Source organism: Martes martes, assembly GCF_963455335.1.
Source record: "Martes martes genome assembly, chromosome: 3".
Lineage (NCBI taxonomy): Eukaryota > Metazoa > Chordata > Mammalia > Carnivora > Mustelidae > Martes > Martes martes.
In genome coordinates, this window is record NC_137890.1 from 35,699,198 (window position 1) to 35,710,898 (window position 11,701).

An 11,701-nucleotide genomic window follows, 5' to 3' on the forward strand; every position below is an offset into this window, starting at 1 on the left:
CTCCTCAGATGTGGTAGTGGAAGGAAAGAGGGGAGCAAGTGAAAAGAAAGAAAGTACAAACAAAATTTCTTAAAAATCTCATTTGGATCCCTCGATTTAGAATACAGTGAATAAGGAGATTAGGAGGAAGTTATGCTAATAGATATGATGTGGTGTTCTGTAGTGGAAAAAATTTTCTACCACCATGGAAAAATATACCAAAAATGGAACAGGCCAGGAGTCACCCTTTTTTTTTTTTCCTAGTTTGGAGGAATTTATATTAGGGCACAAAGAATGGTTGCTCATGTTTGCGTTCTGCAGCAATGTAATGGAATAGAAAATGTTTAAAAATGAGAAAGTAGGAGACTGCTGTGAAAGATAGATATAAGTAATGATATGAAAGTAGTTGTAAGTACTGTGGTGGCTAAGCAGTGGATTGCATAGTTGGGGAACACTGCACTAAGAAATTGCATGTAAGATCTCAATAAACTCCTCTTCTTTACTAAATACTATTAACATGATGGTCAAAAATAGTATCTTTGAAATATTCATTTTTAATTTAGAGAGATTACTACCTTAAATAGAAAATTAAATTCAGTTTCAATGGGGAATAGGGTTAAAGAAACAAGAAAGGAAATGGAGAAAAATATAAAACTAAAAGGCATTAGAAAAGAGCATAATGGATAAGAGAGCAGATAATATTTCAAAAATCATATTTCCAAGTTATGAAAATAAGCATGTGCAAAATTTAACAACATTTTTTCCTCTGGGATTAAACAAAAAAATGAACAAAACCACTGTAGGTCAAAACGGTACATTGTGCTGTACCAACATTGTTCCATCATGATTGTTCCTCAGATATATCTTAGTGACTTCTATGAACTTCAAGTTGAAGAATCCTTAAAGTGTCCAGGCAGAAAAAGAAAGTGAAATGCAGAGGGGGGGAAACAAACAACAAAAGAAGATCAAAACAAAACAAAACAAAGAGTGAACCTAGGAATTATAAGGAAATTTAATATGAGAGGATTTTTAATGTAATTCTGACACTCATTGCCTCAAGTTAGTGCAGACTCCACAGCTTAAGGGCTCAATTTTATAAGACTGACTCCAGCTGCAAGCAGCGGGTCCCCACAACCTTTGTCTAAGTTACCTACGAACCAGAGGTTCCCACTGCTTCCTCCCCAGTTTTGATAGAACTGCTCACAGAATTCAATAACACAGTTCATTAACCGTTACTGATTTATTAGAAAGGATATTGAAGGATACAAAAGAACAGGTGAAGAGAGAGAAGACAAGGTCTGGAAGGGACCTTCTGTCCCTGTGGAGTCTGGGGAGACCGCAACCTCTCACAACCTGGATGTGTCCTTGATCATCAACCAGGAAGCTCTCTGCACCCCATACTTTTGGAATTTTTATGGAGGCTTTATTACGTAGATACAGTTGATTAAATCATTGGTTTGGGGGGATTAATTCAATTCCCAGCCCCTCTTCCCTCCCCAGAAGTCAGGGGTTGGGGCTGAAGGCTCCAACTCTCTAATCACAAGGTTGATTTCCCTGGCAACCAGTCCCCACTCTGCGGTTATCTGTGAGCTTACTAAAAATCACCTCATAAGCATAAATTCAGGTGGGGTTTGAAAGGAGCTTGCTTTGAAAAACAAAAGACACTCACTCACCTTTATTTTGGAGCTATTTCAGGAACTGAGTACAAAAGATCATACATTGTGACAAAAGATGCCTCCATTGCTCTTATCAGTTAGGAAATTACAAGGGTTTTTAGGAGCTCTTTTCCAGGAATGAAATGAAGACCAAACATATATTTCTAATTATAAATCACAATACTACACATAAAAATTAAAAGAGCCAACAAAAATAAGAAAGCCCAGAAAATGAAATGCAAACCTTTTAAGGTTTTATTTTATTTTTATTTTTATTTTAAGTAAAATAAAAAGAAAAAATATTTAGAAGTACCTTAAAAAATAACATGCCACAACTTCACTAAGGTAGATCTTGGAGGTGTATGAATGAGGCAAAGTTGGCAACTAAGTGTTCATTGGTAAAAAATAAAAACCACTAAATTTGACAGATTTCAAAATATATGACTGAATTCAAAACAGGAATATAAGAATAATTGTCATTTTTATTGATTATAAAATAATTGTCTTTCACACTGTTGAGAAGGAAACAGTTTGATAAACCTTCAAGGTTCTTCTGGCCTAAGAATTGACAAGACAGATTAGTAGGAGAAAAATAAGTTTAATGGGGCGCCTGGGTGGCTCAGTGGGTTAAGCCTCTGCCTTCGGCTCAGGTCGTGATCTCAGGGTCCTGGGATCGAGCCCCACATCGGGCTCTCTGCACAGCGGGGAGCCTGCTTCCTCCTCTCTCTCTGCCTGTCTCTCTGCCTACTTGTGATCTCTCTCTCTGTGTCGCATGAATAAATAAAATCTTTAAAAAAAAAAAAAAAAAAAAAAAAAAAAAATAAGTTTAATTCATACTTGGGGAGATCCCATAGATATGGGACCTAAGAAATGACCAGGGCAGGAAGCTGTTACATTTTTTTTTTAGGCAAGAATAGATCTTTGAGTAATTGATAGGACAAAGAAAACTTATGTTTGAGAGCTTCGATTAGTATGGAATTCTAAACAGAAATTGGCCTGGGGTAGTAAAATCAGTAAAAATAAGAAGCTTTATTTATATTGGCTTCTCTGACCCTGAACTCCCTGTGTCTGATAAGGATATCTCCACCGCCCCCCCCCCCCACCTCCACCCCCACCTCCATCTCCTAGTGCAAGGGAATAGTACCTTTCACATTGGAGATTTATTTCCTGCTTTCTGGAGACAAAGGAGCATCAGAGTGTTCTTGCACTGGATGTTTCTTAAGTAACTTTAATTCAGAATCAGCAGTATGACACTGGCATATCTTGGGGTAGCCTGCATATTATAGTGCAAAAGCACAGAACATGTATCTTCTGAATAGGAGATCATTATCAGATGTGTGCTTTGCAGATACTTGTAGAATTTCATAAAAATAAAGTCACGCAGCTAATTATAATTTTGTCTTTATTTTTCCCCTCAGCACAATTATTTTGAGATTTGTCCATTTTACTCATGTACCAATATTTCATTCTGTTTCCCTGCCAAGTAATATTCCAATATGTGGATGTTTTCACAATTTGTTCATTTTTCACCAATTGATGGATGTTTGAGTTGTTTCTGGTTTTTGTCTTTAGTTTGTTAACATGGTGAAATACACTGATTTGCTTTTATACTGAAAAAAGTCAGACAAAATGAGTTATACAGTATACCATATGGCACTTTTATAGAATTCTAGGCAATGAAAATTTACGGTAATAGAAAGTTCGTGGATATGAGGGACTATGGGTGGGGGTGGGGGAAGAGGAAAGAAGGATTGAAAAATGGCAAAAAGAAACTTTAGGGGAAAAGGAGTGTTCCCTGTCTTTATTGTGGCAGTGTTTTCACAAATGAATCCATTTGTTAAAACGTAAAATTAAACGCTTTAAATAGAGGGAGTTTACTATACACACTTATATTTTAATAATGCTGTTAGAAAAAAACGGTTTCATCTTTCAATCTTCGCTTATAGATGGCATCTGAAATGCTTCTGAAGTTCATCTTCATTGATGGGGACACGTAGGATCATCCTTATTTTATAACTCTTCCCCATCAATAAGTACACCAAACTTCATGGTGACATCTGCCAAAGTGTCTGAGTTCTGTAATCTATCAGGGCTAATGCGTAGATCCTCTAAATCCTGAAAGTAATGGTTATATAAATTATAGTCCATGGTTTGGCAATAAATGGATTTTACTTTAATTTGTTTTAAGAGGAAGGCAATTTTACCTCATTGATTTTCAATCTTTTTGTACTCACCTGTTTATTAAACATAGCTTTATCTCACTTTGGTTCATTTTTATCTGCAGTAAATATTAATTGTTGATAATGAAGACAACATATATCATATTTTCTATTCAGAAAGATAGATTGCTTAATGCAGACCTTCACTTAATAAATATTATCTGCAATATGTAAACATTAAATGTTCATTTTATAGATGAAAAGCAGACATGAAGCAATTGTTTTTTTATCATAGTTACAGTAAAATCAGGATAACATGATAAATTATAAGAATTCTGGAATATCAGTCTCCTATCATATAGCTCTCTGCATATGTACCTATCATCAGTAGTCTTCACAAGTGCCAACTGGGTTCAACCAGTGATGTTTCCTCTGTTATATCATAGTCGTCTAAAAATGTATACCATTTTAAATGATTTTTGTGATACGAATGCGTTTTCAGTCAATCCAGTGAAAAAGAGGGACCATTTCTTGTTTAAAAAATCTGAATATGTAGTTAAATGAAATAGTGTATAAAAGTATTAAGAGAAGAAATGATTGATACAGTAAGGAGAAAGGGATGCTGGGAAGAGCTGATGTCTAGGAAGCACTGGTGTCTGGCTGATGTTTTTTGTACAAGCCTGCTGTCTTCCGAGTGAAGTGAAGAGCGGTAGATGAAACCTGGCCTTAGATTTATTTGACCATAGTATCTCCAGTGTCATTCTAGTCATGACCAAACTGGGACCTAGTCTTCCACCAGCGTAGTTTATCTCAGAATTACATTTAGACATTTCAGTATCTGAACACTTCTTTTTACCCTTCTAGCTTTTCCATTTAATTACTCCCTCACAAGAGATGTCTGTTCTCCCTGAAGCTTGTATTCAAATCTCTTGTGAATGTAGTCGACAACATGTCCTATGACCTTTTAGTCTACCTTTCTTGTAACTTCTTGTAACTTCTCAACTTTGAAGGAATCCGAATTTTTCTTGTGTTGGCCTGTAATGGAGTATGAGGATCAGGGGAGTGTTCAGTGTTTCTAGAAAAAAAAAAAAATCAACAACTCCACATACTAGCATCTTTTCCATTACATGCTTAACTGTCCTACAGGCCCAGCCATTTTATTTTTTAGTTTGCTCTCCCATATGCAATAGATATTTAAGACATTGTCTCAATTCCTTGGATCTCCCTGCTTTACTTCCCCACCTTCCTCTTGTTCTCAGTAGCTGGTTTCAACACACTTAGCACTGCAACAGTAGTGACAGTCAAAGAAGCACATTCTACTGAACCAGATCCCTAATGAATTCCACAAATTCAGAGTCATCTACATTTGCATTCTCTCTTTCCTCTTCTTTTCTAGATAAAGTGGAAAAATACATGCTTTCCCCTTAGCCTGATCCTATTTTCACTCTAGATGTTGTCTCCTTCCATCTTCTTAAGTAACAAAATACCTCTATTTTGTCTCTCTTGTCTCTCTCTCTCTCTTTCTCTCTCCCACAGTGCCTTCAACCTCTCCTTCTCTTTTGATAAACTTTTGGTACCTGTATTACTTCTGGCATACATTTCTTCTTTATAAATTGATCCCTTCCTTCCCTGTCTTCATTTCTGCTTATACTTGCCTTCGCTTTTTTATCTTAACCTATTACAATTTCCCTTCTACTTGTCCGCAAGACTGTTTTCATTTAAATTCTCACCCACCATATCATTAATCAAATTATAATATCTTTGTGCTTATCATATTTAAGCTCTAACAACACTGAACATTATTCGCCTGTTTATCTTTTCTGAAACTTTCCCTTTATATCTAAGATTTGCCCAGAATTTTCTGGTATTACTTAGCTGCTCCTTCTTGGTCACCTTCTCTGCTTCTTCCACTGTCACATGTGTTGAGCTTCCTCTGGCTTATAACCTAGGAGTACTTTCCATCTCACTGCACAGACTCACCCAGTTGAATGTCATCCACGTCCTGGCACCCATTACCCGTTGCTGATGACTAACCTGTAACTTAGAGGACTCTCCTCTCTCCTGAACCACATCTCTGTAGCTACTGAACTGCTCTATAATCACAAAACTGAAAGTGTAATTTGAATTAGCCATTTACCATTTCCACCTCTATTATGTTCAACAATAATGAAAAATAAAGAACAGTAATACCTATGCCCTATTATCACAGCCAGAAACTAGTTCAATTATGATCTTTTCCTCTTTCCCTCTTCTTCACATTTTATTCTTAAGTTTTGTGAACTCCAAGTTGTCTCTCAGATCCGTCTAATAATTCCCTCTCTCTAATAATTCCCTCTCTCTCTCCAGCCCCTTGGATTCATGTTTCCAATGCCTCTCGGTCTACTCCAGCCCTAACTGTTATACAGAATTGCTGTCTTGTCTTGACTGTCATTCTTTTACAGGTCTGCTCTGTAGTTGTGGGGGAAACTCAGTCTGGAATCAGACTAGTCTTGGGATAGAGTCCTGCCTATCCTACTTGTGAGTTTGTGTGTGACCCTAGGAGATGGGTTTAATCACTTTGTTTTCTCACGAGCAAATGTAAATAATCTTCATTTTATCATGGAACTATTGGGAGAACATATGAGCTAAAAGCTTCATAAAAATACCCAAGTCCTGAACTTGAAATATGATCAATAGATGCCACCGTGGAGAAACATTATCATTATTACATTAAAACAGAAACTTCATGCTGTTCTCTGTGTACTGGCTTCCGTTGTCCTAGGTAAAATCCCCGGTTCCTTCACATACCTAATGATGCCCTGAATTCTGCCAGACTTCCTTGGGTGTTTCATATCTGAGTCCTGGCCCACTCATGCCGTTTGTGTGCACACCATGGTACACTGCTGTCCATCTGAAATGAGACAGGAGAAACTGTTGTAGCCAGGAATAATGACCAAGGCCCTTTAGGTAGGAAAAATGTTGGCAGTAAAGGACCAGAAAGGAGGCTGCGTGGCTCAAAAGGGAGTGAGTGAGTGAAGAGATTAGTAAAAATTCTGTTGGATTGATAGGCTCCAAATCACTGAGGATTTAGTGGGTCAAGTATTTTCAACTTTAGCACTATTGACATACTGGACCAGATAATTATTTGCTGTGAAGTGTTACTCTGCGTATTTTAAGCTGTTTAGCACCATTCCTGGCCTCTACCCACTAGATATCAGTAGCACCTTTCCAATTATGACAAAAATGTCCTCAGGTATTGCTAATATTCCCCAGGGGACATTTTGCATAGGGCTAAACTGCCCTTGGTTGAGAACTGTTAGAGTATGCTTTTTGTTGTTGTTTGTTTGTAAATGTAGGAGAATGAGAGAGAGAAAGAAAAAGTAACTGATAAAGAGTCAAAGGAGTGGTGTGACATGTTGTGATTTACATTTTATAAAGATCACATTGACAGTGAGGTTGGAGAGAATATACACATAAACATCAGACCCTTCCAGATTGGTAATAAGATTTGATAATTTACTATGAAACAGGTGCTATATCCTCAATTAATAAGGAAGATATCAAGGAAGTTGCCTTGGAGCTAATAAACAGCTAGCTGCATGGAGATAAAATAAGTGCACTGTGGTAGTTTTCAGGAAGCTTAAAGGAGAAGCAAATTTTTAAACACAGAGCAATGGGGGAGGTTGCAGAATATCATGCCTACTCCCTATGGAGGTGCGGAGGGACAGAAAAGCCTTACTAAAGAAGACAAATTGAGGAAACCCTGTCTCAGGGACCCAACGGATGTCTAATTCCAAAGTTATCACATGAAGGTTGGCTGTATGAAGGTTGTTTCTATTAAATTGAAGTTGTTGTGGGTACAGAGGGGGAAAAAAAAGAGTTCAAAAGTGGGAGGAATATCAGAAAAGTTTATAGCAAGATAGACACAAATCTGATCATGTTATTCTCCCCAAAGAATACTTTTCTGGCTTCTATTATCCTTTGGAAAAAATGGAACTCTCTGACAGGGTTTATGAAAACTGAATATGCTTAGCCCTTTCCTGTCTAGCTTCTAATCATTCCATATGTGCCCTGGAACCATTGTACTTTTTCCATTTCCCTCTGAGTTTATTCATATATCTCTTTCAAGTTCTCTTCATTTTTGATGGCCATCATCTCCTTTCCCCTGAATATTTAGCAGAGAAAGGGTGAAAATTAATGTGCATAAGGCGGGTGCCTGGCTGGCTTAGTCAGAGGAGCATGTGACTCCTGATCTTGTGGTCATGAGTTTGAGCCCCATGTTGGGTGTAGAAATAACTTAAATAAAACTTTAAAAAAACATAGGAAATAAAGATGGAAGAAAAGTGATGAAAAGGGAGGAGGAAAACATGCAAGTCTTTTTCTTTTACTGTTCTGGAGCCTATTACCATTTTCAATTTTGGTTTACAATCAAATCTCTAGTCTTCATTTATTAAGAAATATTAAACACTTATTCTCTGATATTCTCTTAGTATGCTTTGGTGCATAGGACAGAAGAACACAATAATTTAGAGGTTTTGTAGATGTTACATTTTAGTTAGGAGTGTGTACATATTAGTTTTCTAGATGTTCCATTTCAGTTAGCAGTGTGTACATATTAAAAATTATGTTAGATGATAAAAGGGCTAAAAGGGAGGATGGTGAGTTGGCAAGTTATGGGTTTCTGGTTTATATAAGGGCATTGGGGAAAACCTCAATGCCAAGTGATATTTCAGAGTGGGAACATGGGTCTACCTATCCCTGAAGTCACCATTGTCTTAAGCCTTGTTGGAAACAAGATAGTGCAGGAGTTAAAGGGTGGGCTGGCATAATGCTGAATCACCCTATAAAGGTTAAAGATCCAGAATCTGTAGGAAAGCAGTTGATAGGGAAAAAATATCATGAGTTAAAAAACCAGATTCATATGAAGATTTTCAGTCAACCAAAGATCAGATTATCGTCTATCCTTTTATTGCAATTTGAGGTTATATATATACACATATCTGAATTTATTTTGTTTTGAGTTATCCTTGTTTATGTTTGACTCCTCTACTAGCCCAAATCCCTATTAGATGAGGACTTGATCTCTTTACCTATTGTATTTTTAATGCCCAGCAGAGTACTGGGAATTATGGAGGTTCTTCACTAAAATTTGTTACTGAATAACAGTACTAGGTGATGGGAATGTCTACAATTAACTAAAATATTTCATTAAAAATAACAATGATACAGCCTATAATTTAGACATTTTATGTAAAATGCTCATGCAAAGTAAGAGAATATAGTATAACCACTTTTACTTGGATGACACACTATAGTTAATGAAAATGAAGCAGATTGCTCATAGTTATGTATCTAGAATATGAGAAGAGGCAAAATTGAACCAAGTTCTCTTAGCTCCAATATCTACACTCATGCCATTTTATCTCAGTGCCCCTCAATGTAGACTGGAGATTGCTTTCAGAAACCCATAGTAAAATTTAATATTGTATTATGTATATCCTTTTCATGTATTTTCTCTCATGAGCTCTCTTGCTTTCTGGAATCTTTAAAGTTCAATGGAGGATTACAGCTAAGAGTATAAACAAAAAATGCTGGCTAGTATGAGAATAGGTATACTTGAATATGACTTTGAGAATAGTTAATAAAATCCTAGGTCTTTTTAAACCTTATTTATTAACTGAGGATTGTATGCACTGTTTTCCTCCTACTTGCTATTTTTTAAAATCTTTTGGGAATTAATATTGATAACCTGTCATAATTTTCACCTGAAAAATCATCTTTTTTATTGTTCTTGATTTTTATTGCCTCTGGACTTAACATTTCCTCTCTGAATATCTGGTCCATTATTTTATTAAGTATTGATGTCATTCTTTCAAGTTATTGGAGATCATTCTTTTTAACTCTTAAAACTAATCAATACAGCATTTGTTTCCCTCCAGTCTTCCTTGTCTCCCCAGATCCCAGGAATTTTTAAAAATATTTTTAAGTGGTTTAGTAAGTAGGTTAGCTAATACTTTTAAAAACCTACTACATAATCCATCCATCACGTATATTTGCTATGCATGACACCCTTCATGCAAACATCTCAGAATGCTTTCCTGTTATTACTGTATAACAGAATATACAATTAAATGGCAAGTTGCAATCAATAAGTCTAGACTTGATTTAAACTTAGCCAACTTTTTGTATTAGTAAATATGGAAGGGGAAAGATTAAAAAAAAAAAAAAAAAAAAGCAAAGGTAAGCACGTGATTATCATCCAAAACCAGAAAAGCCCAAGATTTGGATCCAGCTAAAGTTTGATCTGTGCATCTTCTTTTCCAAACATTATTGAAAAATCACATGAGAGTAATTATTTAATTTCTTAGAGGACCCATCGGGAAAAATGGAAATTATTTTATCCCATCTCTTTAACTAGATTACTGAACATCTGAAACCCACAAAGTGTTACAGATTCTACATCTTCTGTTTCATCCAAACACCTAAAGGTCTTGCCTCCTTTGGTGGGAAAAAATAATTCCTATCTCCTAGACATTCTTTTGGGAATGAATTGGAAATTTTCTGTGCCCCTTCTGTGTATATTCATGGAATTATATTATTTTCAAAGATCTTATAAAATAAAGCTTGGAGAGAAGCAAGAAGGCACGCCAAAGACTGTCACCAACTTCATGCTGGCAAACTTTTACCCAAATGTTTTAAAAAGGTAGGAAAGGCAAAACCTCACAAGAGGCCGGCTGATTTGTTTTGTTTTGTTTTGTTTTCTCCTTCAAATTTTTAACCATTCTTTCTTGTCTGTCAGTGGGGAATAGATCCAATATAAAGCATGACTTACTAAAAGAACCATGAGAGATTTTTAACTTTTCATATGTTTTTCCTTCTTGAAAGCTAATAATGCTGACTTATTTTGATCCCTTAAAATATACTTTTAAAATAGGATTCATTATTTGTGGCAGCTTGGGCATCCAAGTACAACAACTTTAAAACAATTTGTTTTTCACCACAAATGCAAGTAAACTAGGAGACAGGACTTGAAAAACTGGACTTCGACATGGTATCCAGCTTAGGACTACACATATATTGAAAAACATACACACATATTAAAAAACTAATAAGTTAATTTTTTGTACTGACTGGTACTAATAAGTTAATTTTTTGTACTGACTGGTACATAATATACACTGTAACAGGAAGTATACAAAACTCTTTATTCTGGGGTGCGTGGGTGGCTCAGCTGGCTAAGTTTCTGCCTTTGGCTGGGGTCACGATCCCAGCTTCCTTAGGTGGAGCCCTGCTTCTGGCTCCCTGCTCAGTGGGGAGCCTGCTTCTCCCTCTGTCTCTCTCTGCTGCTCCCCCTGTTTGTGTTCTCTCTCAAATAAATAAAACGATGAAGAAATTCTTTATTCTAAGATCCTCTCTTCTCAAGTCTTTCATTTTCAATGTTGTAGTCCAGTTATTTCTCCTGTTTAAGTAAAGCCCTGCTTGTTTTTTTAAGTCAGATGCTTTCTCATCTTTCCTTATGTAAAATATAAGTATTTTATAAAATAAAATATATAATATAAAATAAAATATGTTTCCTTATGTAAATATATATATATATATATACATATATATATATATATGGTTGCTGATAGTATCTCCCTGTAGAATAGAACACATCTTCAATCTGTGTAGAGAAGTTGCAGAAAAGAGAATAGCACAGTAGGAGAAACTACTGATGAAATGATCTATGGGCTAATATTTCAACTAGCTGGACACTGATAACAGAGTTCCATACTATTTACTTTAAGAATGGGCATATTTACCAAGTATCTAACTCACAAAGAGTCCTCCCCCCTTCCCTGCCCTGAAAGCATGCTGAGATGTGAAAACATTTAATTGTGTACTTACTGTATTTTAAAATTATGGTTTTAATCATAAGTGTGACAAGGC